A 26,781-nucleotide genomic window follows, 5' to 3' on the forward strand; every position below is an offset into this window, starting at 1 on the left:
AGGAAGACTTGAATTACTCTCAAAAATTGAAATTCTAGTAGAGAATAGCCAGAAGTGATGAGCACTCATCATCTTTCTGCCTTAGATAGAAATATTTAAAAGCAATACCTCCTTAAAAATGAGGACAATAAAGAAATGGGAGGATAGAGGAGAATTAATGGTGTAAATCTCATTGCATTAAGATGTACAAAGGAGTTATTGCAATAGAGGGGAAGAACGCAGTAGGTGAGAACTACCTGAATATTACTTTCATCAGATTGGCTTATAGTTAACATGCACACAAGCAGTTAATTTAAGAAATTTTTCTTACTTTTAAAGTGTTAAAAGGGGAAGAGAGGAGGGGGTGGAAAGGGGGAATCAACAATAGAAGGAAGGGAAGGAGGAAGTGGCAAAGTGAAAGGGTAACAAATGGGAGGAGGTTTGATATAGGAGGGCAAACACACTGAAGATGTTGGGATTCAGAAAGAAAATATGGGGGAACATGGACAAAGGGGAAAAAAGTGGGGAAAATACAAACAGATGGAAGATAACATGGAGGGCAATAAAGAAGTAGTAATTATGACTTTGAACATGAATGGAAAGAACTCTCTCTTAAAAAGTAAGTGAATAGCAGAGTGGATTAAAAACCAGAATCCTACAATATACTGCTTACAAGAAACTCATCTAAACCACAGAAATATATAGAATAAAGGTAAATGGTTGGAGCAAAATATATTTTGCTTCAGCTGAAGTGGGAAAAAAAAGGCAGAGCAATCCTTATCTCAGAGAAAGTAGTTGCAAAAGTAACTATTATTAATAGAGATAAGGAAGGAAACGATATCCTCCTAAAAGGTACCATAGACAATAAAGTAATTTAATTGCTAACTATAGATATACCCAATGGTATGACATCTGAATTTTTAGAGAAGTTGAAGGGGTTACAGGAATATATAGACATTAAAACACTACTGGTGGAAGAACTCAACCCCCCTGCCCTGATCTCAGATTTAGATAAATCTAGCTATGAATAAACAAGAAAGAAATTAAAGTGATAAATAGAATGTTAGAAATCCTAGACAGGATTGATATATGGAGTAAATTGATGAGGATAGAAAGGAATATACTTTCTTTTCTGTAGTACATAACACTTACACAAAAATTGACCATGTACTAGGTCATAAAAACTGAATAATCAATTGGAGAAAGGTAGAAAGAGTGAGCACAATTTGTGACCCAGGAAGAGATGGAGAACATCAATAAAAATAAACTAGATAATTTTGATTATATTAAATTAAAAAGCTTTTGAAAAGACAAAATCATTGTAACCAAGATCAAAAGAAATAGAGTAAATTGGGAAAGAATTTTTATGACTGGATGATGAAGGACTCATCTCTAAAATATACAAAGAACTGAGTCAAATTTAAAAATAATAGAAAAGCCATTATCCAATTTTAATGGGCAAAGGATATGAAAAGGCAATTTACAGATGAGGAAATCAAAGAAATCCATAATACTATGAAAAATTGCTCATATTCACTAATTATTAGAGAAATACAAATTAAAATTTTTCTGAGATACCACCTAACACCTATCAGACTGGCCAATATGACAAGAAAAGACAATGATCAGTTTTGGAAAGGATGTGGGAAATCTAGGGCATTAATATATTGTTGGTGGAGCTGTGAGCTCATTTAAATTTTCTGGAGAACAGTTTAATCATGCCCAAAATGCAACAAAAATGTGCAAACCCAGCAATAATGCTACTGGGTCTATACCCTCAAGAGATTATTTAAAAGGGTAAAAACATCACCTGAACAAAAATGTTCATAACAGCTTGGTTTGTTTTGGCAAAGAAATGGAAATGGAGGGATGTCCATTAATTGGGAAATGGCAATAACATTCCATCATATACAATTAACATACTTTGGTAAATGTATATGATGGAATGTTATTGTTCCATTAGAAACTAGGAGAGATGGAAATCCATGGAAGCCTGGAGGGATTTGCATGAACTGATGTTGAGTGAAATGAGCAGGACCTGAAGAATATTGTACACCCTAACAGTAACATGGGAGTGATGATCAGCCTTAATGAACTTGCTCATACCAACAGGGCAAAAATCAGACACTAGTTTTGGATATCTGTGATGGAGAATGCCATCTGTACCCTGAGAATGAATTGTATAATTTGAGCAAAGACAAAAGACTAGTACCTTTAATTAAAAAAAAATTACATAATTCTGCTATATCACATACTATATATTTCTTCCTTAAGGATATAATTTCTCTCATCACATTCAACTTTGATCAATGCATACTATGGGAATGATGTAAAGTCAAAGAAACTGCCTTCTGTGGGAGTGGGGGGGAGGGAAGCAAAATTTGGGGGAAAATCTTGAAACTCAAAATAAACAAAATAAACAAAAAAAAAATCCTGTGCTGATTCTCTTCTCTCTTCTCCCTGCTTACCCACACACCCCTGAGACAGATCATGGTGGTAGATGTTCTTTTCCCTTGCTCTTCTCTGGGATATGTGGATCTAAATTCTGTTAAGAGATTTGATTCCTGTCAGTTCTGAGTGAAATACAAAAAGCTTAGAATAGTGTCTGGCTTTTCTCTGCATGTTGGCCAGAATTCTTACTGATACTTTAAGACAAAAAACATATCTTGTGGTCACTCACAAGTCAGAGCAGAGATGGAAATTAATAAACACATTCTCTTCATAATTATACCACCTTGGGATAATTGAAAATTTAAAACTGCTTAGAAGTGTCTTTGAAAATAATGGCACAGGGGTGGCACAATGGTGCAGTGGATAGAACACCAGCCCTGGAGTCAGGAGCACCTTAGTTCAAATCTGGCCTCAGATACTTAATAATTACCTAGCTGTGTGACCTTGGGCAATACACTTAACCCCATTTGCCTTGTAAAATCCTAAAAAAAATGAAAAAAAGAAAATAGTGGTACAAAATCATGAAGCTTACGACAATGTGCTTTCCATACTGAAAGAAGAACCCTATTTTAACAAAGTGTTAAAAGTCAAGTAAGGTGTAGTTCTTTATAAATAACTGGGAACAAAACCACAAACTTTAATAAATTCCTATGGTGACAAGGAAGATAAAAATATACACTCAGAAAAAGATTTTTAAAAAGTCAGATCTCCTTTATACAAAATAAAGCCTATGAAAAATTTGACCCAGTCCCAGTTGTCAAGGAAGAACTCAAATAGGAAGTAGAAATTCAATTAATAAAAGTAGAGGAAAAATAGAAAGTAAAAATAGAGGGATGCTAGTAAAGTCATTGAAAAGTGTTAATAGTTTGGTAAATGAGTGAAAAAATGGGAAAAATAAAGAAGTATAAAAAAAATGAAGAAAAGAATACGTAAGCAGAATGGGCCTATTGGAAAGAGATACAAGTATGTACTTAAGAAAAACCTTAAAAATAAAATTGGCGAAATTGGGGGAACAAAGGAACTACAAGAGTTAACTGGAGAAAATAAATCCTTAAAATTTGGAACTGAATAAATGACTTTATGAAAAATAAAGACAAAACCAAAAGAATGAATAATTTAAGAAAATGTGAAGTAATTAATTGAAAAACAACTAACCTATAAAATAGATCTAGAAGAGGTAATTTTAAAATTATCAGATTACCATTGGCCAATGATAAAAAAAAATACCTAGATGTAATCTTTCAAGAAATTCCAAGGATAGGACTTTTGGCCAAGATGGCAGAGAGAAGAAATCACACTGTTAATTTCCTGATTTTACCTCTCAAATAATATGAAACAAACCTATTAACAGAAATCCAATAAACAAAACCCCCGAAGGAAAAGCTAGGAAAAGAACATATACTTCAGGATCTGTCTTCCGAAATCGTGGGTGAGACCAGGTGCAGAGGACAGACTCTGCTGGCAGCATGGGACCTGTGAGAGCTTGGGAGCCTGGATTAACCACAGATTAGCCTGATTAGCAGCAGAGCTGGATCCTGGGAGTCTCAGGGCTCGAGAACCTAACCAGCTGGATCAGTGGCAGGGCTAGAGTCTGGTAGACCCCAGGGATCCACATAATACAGAGAAGAACAAGGGAAAAGAATATGTAACAACAAGGTAGAGAGGGAGCAGAGGCATTAGTTGGGTGCTGACTTTCTGGAGCTTTCTGGCAGGGCTAAAGGGAGAGTTCTGGTGCCTGAGAGCTGCAGAAATCAAATCCCTGGGTTCCTCTGGTTGTCTGCAATGGAGAACACCATCTGTATCCAGAGAAAGAACTGTGGAGTTTGAACAAAGACCATGGACTATTACCTTTAATTTAGGAAAAAAACTGATATCGTATTTTCTGATCTTGCCATCACTTATACTTTATGTTTCTTCCTTAATCATGTTATTTCTCGTCACATTCAATTTGGAACAATATATACCATAGAAATAATGTAAAGACTGGCAAATTGCCTTCTTTGGGTGGTGGGGGTAGGAAGTAAGATTTGGGAAAAAATTGTAAAACTGAAAATAAATAAAACCTTTATAATTATATATATATATATATATATGTATATATATATATATATATATATACATATATATATATATATATGTATATATATATATATATAAAATGACCTTATCAGAGAAAGTACTAACTTTTACAGTTAAGACAGGATTAAATTAGGTTAAAGGAAATTGAAACTCATAACTTTAAACACCCACCTTTTAATTTGGGCTTTTTTGCCTTGAGCATAGAGATGTCATCTAGTTCACTTTAAAGACAAGAACTGATCTACCCATGTCCTCTAAATTCAGACTCTTCAATTATTTTCAACCTTCTAACTAACCTAAGAGAAATACAATTTTTAAGAATTACAAATATCATATCTACCCTTAAACGGTTGTATACAATTTGATGTTCTTGAGTAATATTTGCAGATCTTCACTTGAGATTCCTAAAGACTGTGCTCACTGGGGTTAGGAACTCTAAGGGGATACTTACTGAGCCCACCAGTAAGTAATACCAGTTTTCTCTGGATTGTCTGTGTTGTTGGTGTCAATGACTTACTCCCTATGCTTGAGGCAGTATCTGTGTTGTCCTCCCATATTCTGAGTTGGGCCTACAGGCTAGAAAGACAACAGTCTCTAGGTAATCCATATAACCATCTGAGAAAGGTCTGAATCCCACACCCAGGTATTGGGGCAAGGTTAAGTCTCTTGGGTTGCTTCCCTTTTTTTCTGGAGAAAGTCAGGCCCTCCAATAGGATCTAGGGGGATGGAGTTCAGCTGAAATCCAGGGGACTCCTCAGCTGAACACAATAGGGCTCTTAGCTGGGGTCTTCCTGTCCAGCCAAAATGGGGAGAATGATTTTTGGCCAGCCACACTGGAGGTCTCCTGTCTCACTGCCATTCACAATGTTACTTCTCCCACCATTCTCAGATTACTCCTTGCCTTCACCCACTGCCCCAACACTGGATCTCTGCTCTCTGACCTGGATATACTCATGCTTCCTCATTGCAGAACTTGCTGGGAGATGTTCCCCTCTATTCCATTATGAGTTTGGTGAATTCAGAATCTTTTAAGAGACTTGATTACTGTCAATTCTGAGGACAAGCCAGGAAAGTTTCAAACAGTGCCTGAATTCTTTCCACCATTTTAGCCTGCTTATCATCATTTAAAATTACTTCTTTATTTCATATAAAGAAATTATTTTGCATATTTTTCAATTTTGCTTTTTAGGTAATTATTTTCTTCATTGAGGTTTAGTGCCTCCTTTGCCATTTGGCCAATTCTACTATCTTGAGATTTTTTTTTCAGTGAAATTTTGTGCCTTTTTTCCATTTAGTCAGTTCTGTTTTTAAAGGTATTTTTCTCCTCTTTTAGTATTTGACCTAGTCTAGGCTTAAAGTATTATTTTCTTCAGGATTTGTGTCTCCTTCACCAAGATGCTGGCTCATTTTTCATGATTTTGTCACATCACTCATTTTTCCCCCATTTCTTTTCTGTAATTATCTTACTTGAATTTCAAAATCTTTTCAATGCAAAGGCTTTGGATATAGGAATTTTAACTTTGTAATTTTGTTCTGAGTGTTGCTGTGATCTTCTTGGTCACCATGGTAGCTTTCAACAATCAGTTATTTTTTTTTCCTCTGCTGTTTTCATAAAGCTTTCTTTCCAGGGTATAGTGTGCAATGTCCCAAGTCTGACAAGGACTGCACAGACATGATTTGCATTGGACTGCATTATTTTCTCACTGCAGTATAAAAGACCTTTCCTCTGGGCCTTGCTATATTGTCTTGGACTAGAAAACATTTACACTCCATCTTTTACTGGGTTTTATAATTCTCAAGATTTTTTTGTGTAATTAAATAATTTCTTTTAATTGGGGCAGAATCCTGGCTTTGGCTTCACAAATTTTCATCTAACTCCTGGAGAGTTTTTTGAGGAAGTTCACTGTTGACTTCTTCAATGTTATATTTTGAAATGGGATTAGCTAAGAATTCTTTCCTCTTCCTCTAATATAGCAAATTTGTATTTTTGCAAGTATCCATGCATTTAACTTAGACTGACAGATTTATTGGCATTAGATGAATAAAATAGCTTTGAATTACTACTTCAATTTCTTCATCATTTCTGCTGAATTAACCCTTTGTTAATTGATTTTCTTCTTTCTAGTTTTAATAAAATAACCAAAGATTTAACTATATTGTTGTTTTTCTATAAAATCATCTCTCAATTTTGTTTTCTGATTCAATGGTTTTCATTTATTTATTTGAATTTTTATAATTTTTAATTCAATATTTAATTGGGTTATTTAGTTTTTTCTATTTCATATTTTTAGTTGCATATCTAAATCATTGACCTTCTCTTTCTGTATTTGATTAATGTGGGCATTTAGACATATAAATTTCCTCCTCACAATTGCTTTTTTTCTGTATCCCAAAAGTTTATATTTATTGTCATATTGTCATTCTCTTGAATGAAATTACTGATTATTTCAATGATTGACTATAATTTTATGGCTAGATGACCTTCATTTGCATTTTTATCCATTCCTTTGACATTCTTGACCTTTTGTTCTTCCATGTGAATTTAATTACCATTTGTTCCTATCCCTATACAATTTTTTTTGGCAAGGTGATTAGTGTGACACTGAGTAAGTATTTTAATTTAGGTAAAGTTTTTATTTTTATCATCTTAGTTCACCAGACTCATAAGCAGTTGATATTTGCTCAGTTGTTTAGATCTGATTTTACTTGTGTGAGAGTGTTCTAGAGTTGTTTTCACATGTTTTCTGAGATTGCCCTTGTGGGGTGACTCCCAAGTAATTCATATTATGTACTGTTACTCTGAATGTAATTTCTCTTTCAATCTCTTACTGTTGTGACTTGTTAAAATTGCTGATAATTTAATACATAGAACTGAGTCAACTTTTTTAAAACAAAAAGCCATTCCCCAATAGACAGATGGTCAAAGGATATGAAAAGGCAATTTACAGATGAGGAGATCAAATCAATCCATAGTCATATGAAAAATTGCTCTAAATAATTATTTATTAGAGAAATGCAAATTAAGGCTTCTCTGAGGTGCCACCTCACACATCTCAGACTGGCCAATATGACCAGAAAGGATAATGATAATTGTTCGAAAGTTTGTGGGAAATCTGGGACTCTATTACATTGTGGATGTAGCTGTGAACTCACCCAACCTTCTGGAGAGAAATTTGGAACAACACCTATAGGGCAACAGAAATGTGCATGCCATTTGATCCATCAATACCACTACTGATCTATACTGTGAAGAGATGATAAAAAGGGTAAAAACATCACTTGTAGAAAAATATTCATAGCAGCCCTGTTTGTGGTGGCAAAGAATTAGAAATCAAGTAAATGTCCTTCAATTGAGGATGGCTTAGTAAACTGTGGTGTGTGTATGTATGTATGTCCTGGAACACTATTGTTCTTTTTAGAAACCTGAAAGGATGGGAACTCAGGGAAGCCTGGAGGGATTTGCATAAACTGATGGTGAGTGAGATGAGCCAAAACAGAAAACCCCTGTGCATGGTAACAGCAACATGGGAACAATGATCAACCTTGATGGACTTGCTCATTCCATCAGTGCAGCAATCAGGGACAACTTGGGGCTCTCTACAATGGAGAATACCATCTGTATCCAGAGAAAGAACTGTGGAGTTTGAACAAAGATCAAAGACTATTACCTTTAATTTAAGGAAAAACTGATATCTTATTGTCTGTTCTTGCTATCTCCTATACTTTGTTTCTTCCTTAAGGACATGATTTCTCTCTCATCACATTCAAATTAGATCAGTGTATACCATGAGAACAATGCAAAGACTGACAAATTGTCTTCTGTGGGGGTTGAGGGGAGGGAAGTAAGATTAGGGAAAAAATTGTAAAACTCAAAATAAACAAATCCTTTTAAATAAAATAAAATAAAAAAGAAATACAGATAATTTAAGTATGTTTATTATATATCCTAAATCTCTATTAAAGTTGCAAATTGTTTCAGGTAGTTTTTAGATAATTTTCTAGGCTTCTCTAAGTATACTACTTTTCTCATGCATAGAGTCAGAGATTGTCTTTTCATTACCTATTCTAATTCCTTCAATTTCTTTTTCTTCTCATTGCTAAAGCTAATATTTTTAATATAAACCTGAATTATTGTAACAATAATGTGGATTCTTTTTCCACCTATGATCTTATTTAGAAAAACTTCTACTTAATTCCTATTTCAAATAATGCTGACTGATTGTTTTAGAAAGATACTGCTCACTATTTTTAGGAACATTCCATTTAATCCAATTTTCTCCAGCAATGTTAATAACAATAGGTATTTGCCAAAAACTTTTCCAGGATCCAAAGAAATAATCATATGATTTCAGTAGGTTTGTTATTCATAAGGTCAATTATGCTGTTAGTTTTGCTAATACTGAATCAACTTTGCATTCCTATTGTAAATTCTTCTTTGTCATAGTATATTATCCTATTGAGAACTTGTAATTGCTTTGCTAAAACTTTATTTAAAACTTTTGTATCCATATTCTTAGGGAAATAAGTCTATAATGTTCTTTCTCTGCTTTGACTTATCCTGATTTTGGATAACAGTGTCATACTGGTTCAAAGAAGGAATTTGACCAAAATCATTCTTCACATACTTTTTCTAATAATTTATTGAATCAGAAATAATTAGTGTTTGAATGTTTGGAAGAATTTACTTGTGAATCCATCTAGTCTTGGAGAATTTTTCTCAGAAATTCTATTAATAATTTGTTCAATTTCTTTTTTTCTGAGAGGGGACTATTTGAATATTTAATTGCCTCTTACAACCTGTGCAATTTATATTTTTGAAAATATTCATTTCAATTGGTTTGTCAAATTTATTGTTATAGATTTGAGGGGAAAAACCTTAATTATATTAAACTCACCTTTTTTCATTTTTGATAATGGATGTTTTATTTCCTTTATTTTTATTAAAATTAAACATTTTTCCTCTTTTTCATAGAAACAACTTGGTTTTATTTACTAGCTCAATAGTTTTATTACATTCAAATTTTATTAATTTATCCTCTAAGTCTCAGAAATTCTAAATTGTTATTTAATTAAGTATTTTAATTTGTACTTTCTCTTACATGGTCAATTCATTAATCTCATTTCTCAATTTACATACACACACAGACACACATACATATATATACACACATATATATATGTATATATGTATGTGTGTGTGTATATATATATATATATACATATATATATACACACACATATATATATATATATATATACAGATACATCTATCTATCTATACTACCCCTAATAGTTGCTATTACTTCACCCCATAAGTTTTGGTATTGTGTCACTGCTTTGTAAGAAATTATTATTTATATAATTTATTATTTGACACATTCACTTTTAAAATTATATTTAAATTTAGCTTCCAGTTAATTTTGAGGCTTTTTTGTCAATGACCCTTTATTGCATATATTTTTATTGAAACATCGTATGAAAGGGATGTCTGCTTTTCTGCATTTTATCATGACATTTACAGCCTAATATATGGTCAATTGTCATATACGTGCCCTGTAACCATAGGGGGAAGAAAAGGTATGTTCATTTCTATTCCAATTCACGTTTCTCCAGAGGCATATCATATTTAAATTTTCTAATATTCTATTCACCTCCTTAACTTCCTTCCCATTTACTTTATGTTTAGATTTATCTAATTCTGAGAGGAGGTTGAATTCCTCCACCAGTATAGTTTTATTGTCTATCAGGTAACTTGTTTAAATTTTCCTCTCAGAATCCAGAAGCTATATCACTTTATAAATATATACATGCTTTGTATAGAAATGATTTCATTGCCTATGGTACCTTTTAGTTTCCTTCCTTATTTTTTTTTTGATGAGCTGCATTTTTATGATTGATTTGTCAGAGATAAGGGTTACTAACCCTCTTTGGGTTTTTTTTTTTCCACTTCAGTTGAAGCATAATATACTCTGGTCCAATCTTTTACCTTTACTCTGTGTGTATCTCTCTGCTTAAAATGTGTTTCTTGTAAGCACCATATTGTAGCATTCTGATTTTGAAATCTATGTGTTATTGACCTCCATTCCAGGAGAAAGTTCATCCAAATCTCATTTGCAATTATAATTACTAACTCTACTTTAAGAAAGTTGTTTATTTATTCACATTTCTGTAGTATTATAGTTTTAAAAGTAAGCATAATCCACTCTCCAGCACAAAGACAGAAAAACCTCAAGAAATTTAAAGTTGAGTGGAAAACTAGTGTGCTACAATCTTTATTCAGATAACATCAGCTTTGTCTTTGTGATGGATTGCATTCCTTATCAGAAGTCCAGAGAAGTTGCTTGAATAGGTTTTCCCACAGTTACTATACCTAGCTGTATTTTCCCTCTATCCTATTCCTCCCCATACTCCATTTATTCTATTCCTTCTCTCAATTTTATCTGACTACTCTCTTCCACTATCTTCCTTCTGTTCTATTATCTAACCCTCACCCCCCCCATCCTCTTACTCATTTACTTTTCCTCTCATTTTTTTCTTCTAGGGTAATATAGATTTCTATACCCTTTTGAGTATGTATGTTATTTCCTCTCTGAGTCACTTTTGAAGAGAATCAAGGTTCACACAATCTCCATCTCCTTCCCATCTTCCATTCCATTGCATTTTCTTACCTCTCTTATAGGAAATGTCTTAGCCCATTCCACCTCTTTATACTATATTTTACTTTCATATTCAACTTCCTCCTGTGATATGTCTATATATGCTACTTCTCTCTGCCCTAATAAATAAGAAGATTCATATAATTTATTAGTATCCTCTTCCCACAGAAGAAAACAAGAATTTCAGTATCATTAAATGCTTCTTAATTTCCTATTCCCACCTAGTAATCTAGAACCATTCTCTCTCTATGCTTCAGCCAAGTCCTGCATATGAAGATCATACTTTCTATACAGTTCAAGAAAGTTTGAAAGGCCTCTCTTTCAATGTCCATCCTTTCCCCTGAAACAATATGTTCAGTTTTGCTGAGTAGTTGATTCTTATTTGTAATGCAAGCTATTTTGCTTTCCAGAATATCATATTCTAAATTCCACAAGCCCTTAATGTAGAAACTGTTAAATCTTGTGTTATCCTGACTATAGCTTCACAATATTTGAATTGTTTATTTCTGGCTGCTTTTAATATTTTGTCCTTGATATTAAAGTTCAGGAATTTGTCTACAATATTCCTGAGAGATTTCATTTTGGGAACTCTCTCAGGAGGTTATAGGTGGATTCTGTAAGTTTATCTTTAACCCTCTGATTATAGGACATCAGAATTTGTGGAATTATTTCTTGAAAAAGTAAGTCTAGACTTTTTCCCTGGTCATCTTTCAAGTGGCCCAATAATTTTTAAATTATATCTCCTGGATCTATTTTCCAGGTCAAGTTTTCTTACAGTGAGATATTTTACATTTATTTCTAGTTTTTCATTCTCTTTGTTTTGTTTTATTGTTTGATTTCTCACAAAGGCTTCACCTTCCATTAGTTCCATTCGACATTTGAAGGAGTTATGGTCATCAGAGAGCTTTGTAATGTCCTTTTTCATCTGACCAATTCTGCTTTTTAAAGTTCTTTTTTTCCCCTCATTGTCCTTTTGGATCACTTTTTGCATTTGATCTATAGTGGTTTTTAAGATGTTATTTTTTTTCAATATTTTTGTATGTCTTTCACCAAGCTATTGATATGGATTTTCAAGATTTTCCTGCATTATTTTCATTTCTCTTCCCAATTTTTCCATCTCACTCACATGATTTTCAAAACCTTTTTTTAAACTCTTTGATAGCTTGATACCAATTCCTTTTTTTGGACATTTTGCATACAGAAGCTTTGACTTTGTCATCCTCTATGTGAGTATTTTGATCCTCTCTGGGATCAAAGTAATTAACTATGATCAGAGTCTGTTGGGAATCCCCTGACCAGCAGGGGATCCATTTAGCTCAGGAGAGAAAAGAAATACATATGCACTCAGGTGAGGAATATCAGCTGGATGACTTACAAAGTCAATTTATTAAAAACATCAAACAGCTCTTTTAGAAGAAAACCCCAATATTAGCATACAGGATAAAAACAATTTTGTAACTTTGTTATGGGCAGGAATTAACCCAGCAGAAGTTGCCTCAGGCCAAGAAGTTCTGGAACAGGGTTATCAACAAGTGAGGCCAAGAATGACACAGTTGTGTTATCAAATCAGACTTCAGTGGAAAGCCTTCAGGCTCGATGGTGGCCAAAGCTTAGGTCATTTAGTCATAACTGACCTCTGACCCAAACTTGCCCTGGGACCTCTCAGTAAGATCCTTTTTCTCCTGCTGTTTGATCATTTTATCTATGTATGACTTGATTGAACTTTCTATTAAGGTGAGGCTCTGCTTCCAAGTTGGAGGGACCCATTGGCCCTACCTTTTAAGGGTTTTTGCATCATCCCTAACCCAGGGATCTCAATTCCTTCAAGGTCTTAATGAGAGGATCTCTCCCCTACTTTTTCCCCTCTTCTGAAATATTCTTTGAATTTCTTCTTGTGATATAGTTTATACCATTCATCTTCCCCCCTTCCTTTTGTCTCATTTCACTCATTCCCTCAAAATGAATTTTAGTGCATAGCTTCAATGCAAGTATACTTCCTCTATAAGTGTTATTATTCTCAAGAGTTATAAGAATCTTCCTCCCAGGTAGGGAAGGAACCAGTTTAATCTGAATAGCAGTCTTTTTCTTTTCTCCATTTACTTTTTCATGTACATCTTGTGTCTACTATTTGAAGATCAAATTTTCAGTTCAGGTACAATCTGGAAAGTTTTGAGGTCACCTTTTACATTAAATCCCATCTCTTCCCCTGAATGTGTATATTCAGTTTTGGTTATATTCCAAGCTCCCTTACCCTAAGATTATCATATTCTAGGCCCTTCTATCCTTTAATATTGATATAGTCAGATACTGTATAATTCTGACTGTGGTCTCTTGGTATTTGAATTGACCCTGGAGAGTTCCAGAATTTTCTCCTTGATCTGATAATTTTGGAGTTTGGCTACAATATTCCTTTGTGGTTTCATTCCCTTTCAGGAGGTGAACAGTGAATTCTTCTGCTGATGATTTTGCTACTCCCTGGTTCCCTAGGAGATCAGGACAATTCTTGGTGATAACATGAGGGATGTTATCTACCCTTTTTTATTTTTATCCTGGATTTCAGGTAGGACAATTGTTCTTAAATTATCTTTCCTGATTATATTTTCTAGGTAAATTGTTTCTATCAAGTAGATATTTTACATTAGTTTTTATTTTAAATTTTAGCTTCTATTTTACATTAGCTTTCTATTGATTTTATTTCGTTGAACAAATTCTTGGCTCCTCATAAAATCATTAATTTTCAATACTGCCATCCTATTTTTCAACAAAGCATTTTCTTCACTTGGCTTTTTATTCACCCTTTCCACTTAGTCAATTCTGTTTTTAAAAGGGCTGTTATCTTTATTTCCAATTACCCAATTGCATTGTTCAAGAACTTGTTTTCTTCTGTCTATTTATTAAATGTTAATTTTCTCTTGCATTTTTCTGTTTCTTAAATTTGATTTTTTAAAGTTCTTGCTGATCTCTTATAACAAACTATTTCTAGGCTGGAGAACAATTCTTTTTGTCATGCAGAACATACCTTCTGCTCTCCTTTTTTTGAATTTGTGTTTTACCAATCCTTATCTCCACTGTAACTTTCAGTTACTCTGCTTTTTTTCTGACCTTTCATATTCATTTTGAGATTTATATATTCAAAGGTTCTTGTCAGGGGGAGGGACTTGCTCACAGACCTTCAGGGTCTGTGAGTACTAGAGGCTTGCTAACTGACTAGAGGACTGAGATGTTAGGAAGTCCAGGGTGTTGCTCTTTGGACTGGTTGTTAATGATCACCTGAGGCTCTCTCTTTTTGTTGACTGTTTGTGGATAACAGCCCTACACTTCCTGGACCTTTGGGAATGGTGGGAATTCCTGGGGCTATTTCTGGACTCTCAATTGACAGTCTAGTCACAGGATAGGCCTGCCAGAAGAGAAATGACAGGATTTCTCATTCTGGTCCTACTCTCAGCTCTTTGGAGGTCAATCATCAAGCCTTTAGGCATTTGGGAAAGGTGGAACATCTGGTGCCATTTTGAGTCTGTTTGCATTGGGATGCCACATCATACTCCCACCTAGAAATGCCAGAATCTCAAAGTCAGTCAACCATGTTGGCTGAATAGTGATCCTGGGCATATGTGCTGAAGCTTTACCATGGTGCTGGAGCTCACCTAAACATCTAGCATGCAGCTGAGATCAAATTGCAAAAGTCTCTGTTCCCACAGTCAAGGATGTCAGGCTTGTCTCCTGCCTAAACCTGCCACCTATGTACTAGATCTCTGATTTTTCTTGCTTTCTTGTTTTATGATATTTCATTTTTCATAATACATGTTATAAAAGGTTTCAAACATTCATTCATATGCATATGTATATTTTATGTTACAAAATTTCCTTCCACCCTCCCTTCCCACTCCCCTCCCCTCAAATGGCAAAGTGTCAAATTGAAATTCTGCAAACACATTTGTGTTAAATATATTTATGAATTAGGTATTTTTAGCATGAGAAATTAGGATTAAGACAAATAAATACATAAAAGGTATTTTTAAAGAGTGAATGTAATGTTCATCATATTCTGAAAGGTTTTTTTTTCTGTGTTGTTTTGTTTTTCTTCCTCTAGATGGGGATAGCATTGTCCATAGCTGGTCTAATAGGATTATCTTAAGTCTCTGACCTGCTGAGAAGAGCTGCATCCAATAGGGTTCATCATTTCATTGTTTTCTTGGTTTTGCTCTCTTCACTCAGGTTCAGATCCTGTAATTCATTTCAGGCTTCTCTAGAGACCAACTATTCATGGTTTCTTAGAGAACAATAGTATTCCACAATATCCATATATATCTTAACTTGTTTATCTGCTCCAAAATTGATGGGCATCCCCTCATTTTCCATTCTTTTTACATTACAAAAGGAGCTACTATGAATATGGGACTTTTCCCATGTTTTATGATTTCTTCTAGATATTGGCTTAGAATTGAAATTGTTGAGTCCAAACTTATGAATAGTTTTGTTGCTCTTTGGACATGGTCCATAATGCTCTCCAAAATGGTTGGATAATTTCACAACTCCAGCAGCAATGCATTAATGTCTCAATCCTCCCACAACTTCTCCAATACTTTTGTCCTCTTAGCCAATCTGATAGGTGTGAGGTGATATCTCAAAGTTGTTTTAATTTGTATTTTTCTAATCAATAATGATTTGGAGCATTTATTCATATTACATATGGTTTTAATTTCTTCATTTGAAAAATGTTTATTCAAATCCTTTGACCATTTCAACTGTGGAACTACTTGTAACCTTATAAATTAGAAGAAGTTCTCTATATATTTTATAAATGAGTTCTTTATCAAAACTCCTTAGGTCTCTGTTATTGCTCTGGGCTCACCCACACTTCCCTGTGCCAGACCTTGCTGGAAGAGGTTTCAATCTGATTTTTGGTTTGTTCTGTAGGTCCAAAAATCTTTTAGGAAACTTGATTAATGTCAATTCTGAGGGAAACACAGGAGGGCTAAACACTGTTCCTGACTTCTCTTCACCCATTTGTCACTTGAATGGGCATTTTTAATTTGTTCCTTTTATTACTTTTTGGTCACATTCTCAGTTCCTTGTTATCTTCTTTCTGTATGTTATTTATGTAAGCAAATTTCCTCTATCACCTGCTTTGACTGTATCTAACAATTTTTGGTATATAGTCTCATCATTATCATTATCTTAGATCAAACTATGTATTAGTTCTTTTGAATAACAGTTTGATCCATTAATTTTTGAAACTAGGTTATTTATTTTCCAATTCATTGTAGTCTATATTTCTATGAGTTTTATCACATGTGATTTTTATTGCATCATAATCTGAAAAGGATTCATTTACTATTTCTCTTTCTGCATTTGATTATGAGTTATTGATGAACTAATTTTAGTGCAGATGGCATGGACTGCTGTGACAAGTGTGTATTTCCTTCTATCCCCTTTTGATTTTGTCCAGAGATCTATCATATATAAATATTCTAAAACTCTATTTACCCCCTTAACTTCTTTCTTTATTTTATGGTTAAATTTATCTACTTCTGAGAGAAGGTTGGATTCCCTAATCAATATAGTTTTGCTATCTATGTCTTTCTACAACTCATTTAACTTTTGTATGAATTCGGATGCTATACACTTGGTGGATACATGTTTAGTATTTATATTGTTTCACTGTCTGTGGTTCTTTTAGGAAGATGTAGGTTCTTACTTGAACCTTGAAATGTGTTCTATTTTTTTCAATTGCTTGGTCTGAGATTAGGATTGATGCCCCCACTTTTTTTCACTCATCTCTTGAAGAATATATTCTGCTCTAGTATCTGCCTATTTCAGATGCATTTCTTGTAAACAACATGTTGTAGGATTCTGTTTCTTAATCTATTCTGCTAATTGCTTCTGTTCTTTGGGAGTATTTATCACATTCATATTCTCAATTATAGTTACTATTACCCTCCATTCTATCTCCCATTATTTTCTTGATCCTTTTACCCTAATGCTATTCAGTGGAATTTTTTTTGACTACTATCTCCCTGTATCTGCCCCCCCATCTTTCAACCCTCCTTCCTTTTTTTCCCTTTCCCTTTTTACTTCTGTTTTCCTGTTTCTTCCCTTCTATCACTTCTCTCCTTCCCTAACCCTCCTTCCCCCTCCTAATTCCCTGTAGGTTAAGACAAATTTCTTAATCCAACTAGGCATTTATTTTTTCTACTTTAGTAAGATTCAAGCAATTTTACCCATCCCTTCATTCCCTCTGTTGTAATAGATTCTTTGTATCTCTGTATTCCCTTCTCCTGTCCCAGTACAATCCATTTTTATTGTCTTATTTTTTAAAAATCATCTCATTAAAATCAACTTTTTCCCTATCATCTAAATAAACTCCCTCTAATAAAGATACTATTCTCAAGCATTATCAATCATCTTGCCATGTAGAGATGTAGCTAGTTATTCTTACTGAATACCATTCTATTTTTCTTTACCCTGTTTGATTGTTGATATACCTCTTCAATTTCAGGTTTGAAGATCAAATTTTCTGTTCACTTTTAGATTTTTTCATCAGTAAAATTGGAATGTAACCTGTTTTATTAAATGGGCATATTTTCAGTTCATTCTTGATTGGAACACAAGCTCCTTTCCCCCATCAGCATATCTCATTTCATTCCCTTAAATTCTTTAATGTTGATGTTGCCAAGTCTATGCATAATCCTTACATGAGTTTCTTGGTATTTGAATTATTTATTTCTCTCTGTCTGCAAGTTAGTTTCCTTGATCTGTTAATTCTAGAATTTGGGAACAATATTCTTTCACATTGTCATTTTGAGATTCCTTTCACAAATTGATAAATGGCTTCTTTCAATGACTTAAATCTGGTTCTAAGATATCAGGGTAAATTTCCTAAATAATTAATTGAATGATGATGTCCAAGTATTTTATCTCTTTAATCAATGTTTTCAAGTAGTCCAATGATTCTTAAATTCTCTCTCCTGGATCTAATTTCCCATAAGTCTTTTAAATTTTTTCATTTTTTTTTATTTTTTTAATTTTGCTTGCAAGATTCATGAGGTCTCATAGAATCATTAGCTTCCTTCAAGGAAATCTTTTCATTAATTAGCTTTGATATCTCCTTTTCCATTTGGTCATTTCTCTTTTTATAGCAGTTGCTATCTTTTCCCATTTACAGGAATTATTTTCTTATTGCCTTTGCCTAATTGTAATTCATTTCTTCATTCAATTTTTCTGTTTCCTTTTGTATGATAGTGAATTGCTCTTGCATTTGTTTCCCCAATTTTTCTGATTTATTTTTCCAATTGTTTTTGAAATCTTAGAAGCCAACTTCTTGGACTGAAGACCAATTCATATTACCCACTGCGGCTTCATATGAAATGCTTTTTCTATAAGACCAGGTTTTCTTTGATTTTTCTTATTTATTGTTGAATTCTACTACTGGGCCACAATGGCATTGCCTCAAGTTTCTTGTATTGGGGTAAGCGCTCAGTCACAGATCTTCCGTGTTGAGACCACTAATGGCTTGCTCACTGGGTTTGCTCCTTCAGAGCTAGAACTTCTACAATGAGAATTCTAGCATCATGTTAACTGGGCTAGGACTGTTCAAAGATAAACCTTCTACATTGAGAATGATAGTGCCCTGCTTATTGGGTCAGGACTTTCTTTGTTGACAAAACTTCTAGCTCCCTTACTGGATTGGGTCATGCCCAATTGTACTGGCTAACTGTTGAATCTCTGGTGGAGCCCTACCAGCTAATATGCTGTACTGTTGGACTGATGAACTGGGATCCCAGAGCTTCCAAAGCAGACCTGTGCTGTGACTCAGAGACTTCACCTGGCCTGCTCCACACACATTTTGTTCAGGTCCTTGCCCTGAGTTCTGCTCACTGCTCTTGTTCATGCTTCTCTGAACCTGAGACAGAATGTGCAGTAAAATGTTCTACTCTATTCTTTTCTGGGTTCTTTACCTCCAGAATTCATCCAGAGGTTTGATTAATGCTGTTTCTAAAGAATGACCAATGAATCTTCCACCTGGCTTCTCACTGACATCTAAGCTCTGGCACCTCTCTCCCTTATATATTAGATACAGCTATATATAAATATTTAGCTATAATAGCTATCATGTGTATATATATATATATATATATATATATATATATATATATATATATAATTATATACATATAGTTGATATAACAATATTTATAATATGTATTCTCACTATATATAATTTTAATCAAATTTCTTACCTTCTCAATGCAATAGGATGTGTAGGAAGGAAGGGATAAAATTTTGAACTCAAAAATTTGGAATTCAATGTAATTGTTTTTTAGGTTTTTGCAAGGCAAATGGGGTTAAGTGGCTTGCCCAAGGCCACTGAATGTAATTTTTACATATATTTGGAGAAAAATAAGATACAAAGAAAACAGAAAAAATTAACAAATAATTTTTTAGTCTATACTTATTCTTGGTTCCATTTATAAACCTAAATGTGCTATTGGTTTTAATTTGCTAAGAAAAATATACTGCTTTTTATAATTATTTTGACTGGATTTTAAAATTATCAGAACTTTAACCTTTTTATCCAGGGTATAGTCCATTTTTAGCTAAACTCTGGAACTTTATTATGCCACGTTAGTAAAAATACAAACTTCTTCTCCTTTATTTTAACTCATATGTATTATTAGTATAGTCTATAATTTTGATGTGGGAATTTAAATACAATATTAATGAATTTTACAAATATAAAATTAGTAAAGAATTTTGATAGATAACTATAATATATTTACATTTCAGTTAATATCATAGATTCTTATGACCATAGGGGGCATAAAGAAAGTAGTGAATTACCAATTTTCTAAAAGATAATTATTTTTAAAATATACATGTATGTTAAAAGTCCTATGCAGAAAGAGCTTTGGTTATTCTTTACTATTTTTAGAAATTTAATTTTATTCTATTTATACATTCAAAAAGAAGTTTCAAAATCCACTTACAAACTTTGAGTTCCAAATTCTCTCCCTTCCTTCCTCCTACCCCCACTGTCCCTCATTGAGAAAGCAAGTTACTTGGTATAGGTTTAAATGTGTAGTCATGGAAAAACATTGCTACAATTGTTAAGTTGTAAAATAAAACACAAATTCCCTCAAAAAGAAAAACCTCACAAAAATGAAGTGAAATACAAAAACATACTTAAGTCTGTGTTCAGACAACATAAACACTGTCTTTGGGATGGGTAATATCCTTTATCATAAGGACTTTTGCATTCTCTTGGGTCCCAGCATTGCCAAGAAGAGGTCAGTAATTCACAGCTTATCACCATACAATATTTGTGTTATATTGCATAAAGTACATTTCACATTGCATCAGTTCATGTAAGATTTTTAATGGGATCCTTTTCATCATTTGCTAAAACAGCTCCGCATTTAATTTCAAACACAGAACTTGTTCAGTCATTCCCCAAATGTTGAATATTACCTCAGTCTCCAGTTATCCACCAATATCACTTCTGGAATATAGATTTAGTAGTGGCACTGGTAAGTCAAAGGGTAGGCATGGTTTTATAGCCCTTTGGGATTAAGGTATAGTTTCAAATTGCTCCACATCGTTGTTGAATCATTTCAAAACTCTTCCAAGAATGCAGCAAGGTCTCAATTTCCAAATATCCCTTCCATACTTTGTCATTTTCTCCTATTGTCCTATTACATGATCTGATATGTATAAGGTAACACCTTAGAATTACTTCAACCTCCATTTCTCCTATCAATAATTATATATATATATATATATGTATGTATTTAAAATGATATAAATAGATTGTACTGATAACCTCATCTGAAAACTGTTCATATCTCTTAATCATTTATCAATAAGGACAGGGTTCTAAATTTTTATAAATTTGTTGCAGTCTCTGTTTGAGAAATGAGGACTTTGTCAAAGAAACTGGGATCAATATTTTTCCCACAGTTGCTCTTACTAAATGCATTTCCCACCATTTTATTCCCTTTACTTCCATTTGTTCTATTTTATGTCCTTTGTCCCTACTCAAAAATATTTTTAATCTGACTAACCCTTCCTACAATCTTCCCTCCTTTTCATCACCTTTACCACCACTTCTGCTCTCCTTTCCCTATCTCACTGCTCTTCTACTTTCCTCTAGGGTAAGATAGATTTCTATACTCAACTGACTGTGTATGTTATTCCCTCTCTGACTCAATTCAATGAGAGTAAGGTTCACCAATCACTCCCAACTTTTCCTCTTTTCCACTCCACTGCAAAAGATTTTTTCTAGTCTCTTTTATGTAAAATAACTTACCCCATTCTACCTTTCCTTCCCTATCTCCCAGTGTGTTCTTTTCTCACCCATTAGCTCCTCTTTTTAATCTATTTGACCTTCACATTAAATCCCCTCCTGTGCCTTGTCTGCATATGCTCCTTCTTCTGGCCATAATAAATGAGAAAGTTCATATTATGAGTGATCATCATCATTTTCCCATGCAGGACTATAAAGAATTTAGCAGCATTAAGTCCCTTATGATTTGCCCCTTTACCTTTTTACCTTTCATTTCAGTCTTTGATTTGAAGATCCAATTTTTCTGTTTACTTCTTATTGTTTCATCAGGAAAGTTTGTAAGTTCCCCAATTGAATGAATATCCATCTCTTCCCCTGAAATAATATGTTCAGTTTGCTGAATAGTTGATTCTTGGCTTGGAATATCATAATAAACTCTATGATCCCTTAAGGCAGAACTGCTAAATCTTGCATTATCCTCACTGGGGCTCTATGATATTTAAATTGTTTCTTTCTGATTGATTGCTATATTTTTCCTTGTTTTGGGAGTTCTGAAATTTTTCTATAATATTCCTGGCAGTTTATATTTTGGGATTTCTTTTCGGAGGTGATCAGTGGATACTTTCAATTTCTTATTTACCCTCTGCTTCCAGGATATCAGGGCAGTTTTCTTGGATAACTTCTGTAAAAATGATGCAAATTATATCTTCTAGATCTGTTTTCCAAGTCAGTTACCTTTCCAATGAGATTTTTCATATTTTCATCTAATTTTTCATATTTTTGGCTTTGTGTTATTGTTTCTTGATTTCTCAAAAAGCCTTCAGCTTTCCTTTGTTCCTTTTTTAAATATATGAAGGAATTATTTTCTTCAGAGAGATTTATGTATCTCCCTTAAAATGTGGTCAATTCTGCCTTTTAAGGTATTCTTTTCCTCATTGTTCTTTTGGACAGTGCAGTTCAAAGTTTTTGAGAAAGGAGGATTTTGTCAGAGAAATTTGGAACAATGTTTATTTTCTATTTGATTTAAACTGCTTTTTAAGATAATACTTTCTATAATAGTTTTTACATCTCCTTCACCAAGCTGATGACTAGATTTTCATGATTTTCTCACCTTGCTCTAATTTCACTTCCCAATTTTTCATCTCCCTCTCTTTCTTTATTGTAAAAATCTTTTTGAGCTCCTTCATGTTTTGAGACCCATTCATATTTTTCCTGGAGGCTTTGGATGCACATACTTTTATTTTGTTAATTGTTTCTGAAGGTATACTTAGATTCTCATTTCTTTTTCTTCTGTTGTTTGCTCATTTCCTCTGCCTCTGAGTGGATTTAACTCTTTGTTAAGGTAGGGTTCTGCTTCCAAGGTGGAGGATGCATTGTCCCAAGGTTTTGAGGAGGGTTTTCCAGTTGTTTTTACAGACACTCCCAGGACAGTATTCCACTCTCACTCTTATGTGGTGGTATTTTCCTGCTGAAGCAACAAGTGGTCCTTGTCAAACCCTGGACTCACACCAACAACAGTGACATGGATCCAGGAGCCTTTTCATCTATTCCTGAATGGTTAGAACTGCTTCATTCTGGCACAATTTGAGCAGCAATGTGGGTTCCCATATATATTTATTTATTTAAGGTAGTGGGGTTAAGTGAGTTGACCAAGATCATACAGCTAGGCAATTAGTAAGTATCTGAGGTCAGATATGAACTCAGAACCTCCTGAATCCAGGTCCAGTGCTCTATGGACTGTACCACCTAGCTGCCCCTACTCTATAGTCTTTTAAAACATTTATTGATACAAATATTCAATTTAGTTCTGTTTGATATATGAATACAAATTTTATATTAAATGAATGCCTTACATTCAATGAACTTGTAATCTTCAAAGAGAATAAAATGCACATAAATATGTCTAATGCATGGTCAAAGTTATTAAAGCAGTGTTACCCAATGACTAGCAGGGAAATTTTTTATAACAATCATTGAAAAAGTTATAAATAAGTTTATGTATAGATGATCTACAGACATTCAATGTCAAGAGGGTAAAGAAAACAAAAACCAGGCCCAAGAACAAAGGACTAAAGACAGAAATGGGAAAAAAGTCTATATCTTATGGATGAAAAACAGTTGACTTTTGATAGATTATCCAAAACTCAAATGGAGGAGAATAATATAGTTTAGATAAGTATGATTTAAAAGGAAAGGTATGGAGCACCTTGATTGTCTAAAGAAACTTAAAAAGCCATGCAGGCATAGCATGCTTAAAAAATAAAATAAACGCTAAATTACTGATTTTATATGTAACAAATTTTTAAAATTTTTAGTGAGTATGAAATCAAATTCACTAAATGATTTTGAACAGGGAATAGCACATATAAGAAAACAACTTTTTCTAATCACAATTTGAAGGACAAACTGTTAGTATAAAAATAATGATAAATAGAAGAACAATTTTAAAATTAAGTTAATGAGTCCACTTGTAAATATTCTGAATTTAAGTCAGGAGTTGATGGACTATGCATATAGATTACAATACCAAATATATTTCATGTAGAAATAATGCCAAAAGAGTATTTTATTTCATTTAACATTTATGAATTAAATATAAAAATCATTTAAAATTTTTTTAAATTTTGGATTCCATATTTTGTTTCATTCTTCTGCCCCTACATCTTTATTGAGATGGCAAATTATCTGATATCTATGTGAAGTCCTGCAAACATTTCTATATTGAGTATGTTGCAAAAGAAAGCATACAAAAATAATATATGACAAAGTAACAAATATGATATGCTTCATCAGAATTCAGGAAATTATCTGTTCTAACTTTACATGTGGATAACATTTGTCATCATGTAATTTTCTTGGGTGATTTTTCTTTTGATCAGAGTAGATAACTTTCACAGTCTAATTGATTTTTTGACATATGTGAGAATTCTGTAATGCTTCTTTGAAGGAAAGAATTAGGAAGTAACATGAATGTCAATAAAATGTTAAAAATAAAATTGAATAATATAAACCAAAAATAATAACATTAAATACAGTAACTGAAGTATATTTTTCTGACACTTTCTGAAAAGGCCCTTCCAATTCTTACAGCAAAATAAGATATGGTTGCAGATTTCAAAGTAGTTGAGGGCATTTGGAACAAATTTTTTATGGATTACAAGGTGAATAATAGAAAATAAAGTATATTATGAAACAACAATTGCTCCAACAAAGGCACCACATCTTAATAGTGGACAAAATTAGTCAATGAAGAGCACATTGTTAAAACAATTAACAGTTGTTTAAAACACTCACAGTGGGCAGCACACTTTATACTAGAAATATTGTGACTCAAATCAGTTTTCATATGGAACTTGCTCATTTATGATTATTGGACTTTTTCTCAATCACTTGACTTTTTTCTCCCTTTAACAGTTTATTTTCTTCTCCTTAAATAATAATAATAATATTATCAAACTTGAGTACATACATAAGATAATTTACTAAGCAAAGAATCATCTGTCAGAGTAAGATGAAAGAATTCTTGTTCATGTCAGAGTTACAGTTAAACAAAATTAAGCAAAGAATAGAATATTTGTAGTGTAATTTTTCTGACATTCTTTGACTTTGACAATTCAAAGTATTCATAATAGGGATTATTAACTTTCCCCTTAAACTCATTCCTCTAAGAGAGAGCAATATTTCTACCATTTACACATTCAATATCCTAATACTCTATGAAACTTTGTTTTATCTTTGATATCATTGTTTTCTTATCTTTCATATCTGAATCAATGTTAAGTATTCATAATTCTAATTTTGGAAGACCTTTTACAACTTAGTCTCCTCTCCATTACTACTGTTTCTCAAACTCTAATATTTACCTATAAGTACTACATTATAATTACCTCCTAAAATCAAATTCTACCATTGTTCTCTGACATTTCTTGTCTATTCTTCAAAATATTTTCAGAAGCATTTTTTTGAAAATATTTATTTGATATTTGAATTTCTTTTAAAATTTTTCAGAGAGCCTGATTATTTACTGACAGAGATTCTATTTACTTGTCTCAAAGCAGTAGAAGAAGGAAAACAGCTCATCTGCTATTTTTCAATATCTATCTATCTATCTATCTATCTATCTATCTATCTATCTATAGAGAGATCAACATACATCCATATGGACAAAAAAATGAATATAGAATGTATATATTAAAATATATGACTATATATCATGTATACTCATTTATATATGTTATCAAGTGATACTTGGTAATTTCTATATTAATTTATATTATATAATTATACATTAGTTTCATATAAATTATATGTGGTGATTTCTTACATGTGAACAAATATGTAATATGCTTATAGAGTAAAATGCTTGCATATATAAAACATTATAAGTGTACATATATTCACCTAATCATATATGTGCATGTGCAAACATGCATATGGATATGTGGATATATATGTGCGTGTATACATACATACATATATATATATATATATATATATATATATATATATATATATATATATGTACACACACACACAGAACCTCAGAGTTAGATCTTAAGAAAGACAAACAAAATTATCTTATGTGCATTTATTTCTCTCAAGGTGTACACATGCACACATAGGAGTTCCAGCTAGAAAACTGGACTCAAAAAGGAGTTAAGTATAGGGGAAATTTATAGGAATAAGATAAAGACATCAAGGAGTGGGGGCTATAGGGCACTAGAAAGACCCAGACAGCTTTGGACATCCTTGGAGTCTGGCCTCACAGGTCCATCACATTTTCTCAGGATGTCTGACCTTTATCACAATTCCATTAGAGAAGTGCCTCTTGACTCAGGATATCTGCCTTATTGTCAGTTAAGTCACAATACAATTAGGAGAGAAGGAATGTCCCTCCGACTTAGGGTTTTTCTTTTTTTTTTTTGTTTTATCAGCTATGTCACAGCCTGATTCAGCATGAAATTCTCCTTCTTCATCCCCTAATTCAAGATATCTGTGCAAGTTTGTGATTGCTGATAAAGTTTGATATCATTCAGAAAACAAAAGATTATAAAAGGATACAAATTGCTTTTCCCAATTGGTTAATCTAGGTTTTCAACATTCTTCAGGTGATGAGGCATTTAAACAGGCCTCACAATGTAGTTTTGTTTGTGTTTTTCTGTGTGTGTGTGTGTGTGTGTGTGTGTGTGTGTGTGTGTGTGTGTGTCTGTGCGATTGAGTGACTGTTTTCCTAGTGTCACTTGAAATACAGGAACTACTAAAGCATTTTTATTATTGTGCATACTATATTTTTCTAACATTATATATTAGTGTTTAAAAACGAATCATTGAATG

General features: G+C 33.0%; 1 pseudogene; it reads right to left on the reverse strand.

Moving 5' to 3' along the window:
- LOC141489263 (transmembrane protein 199 pseudogene) overlaps nucleotides 1-19,056 on the reverse strand; it is a 50,022-nt pseudogene extending 30,966 nt beyond the window's left edge.
- Nucleotides 19,057-26,781: the final 7,725 nt, after the last annotated feature.

This window comes from Macrotis lagotis, chromosome 5 (assembly GCF_037893015.1).
Source record: "Macrotis lagotis isolate mMagLag1 chromosome 5, bilby.v1.9.chrom.fasta, whole genome shotgun sequence".
NCBI classification, from domain to species: domain Eukaryota; kingdom Metazoa; phylum Chordata; class Mammalia; order Peramelemorphia; family Peramelidae; genus Macrotis; species Macrotis lagotis.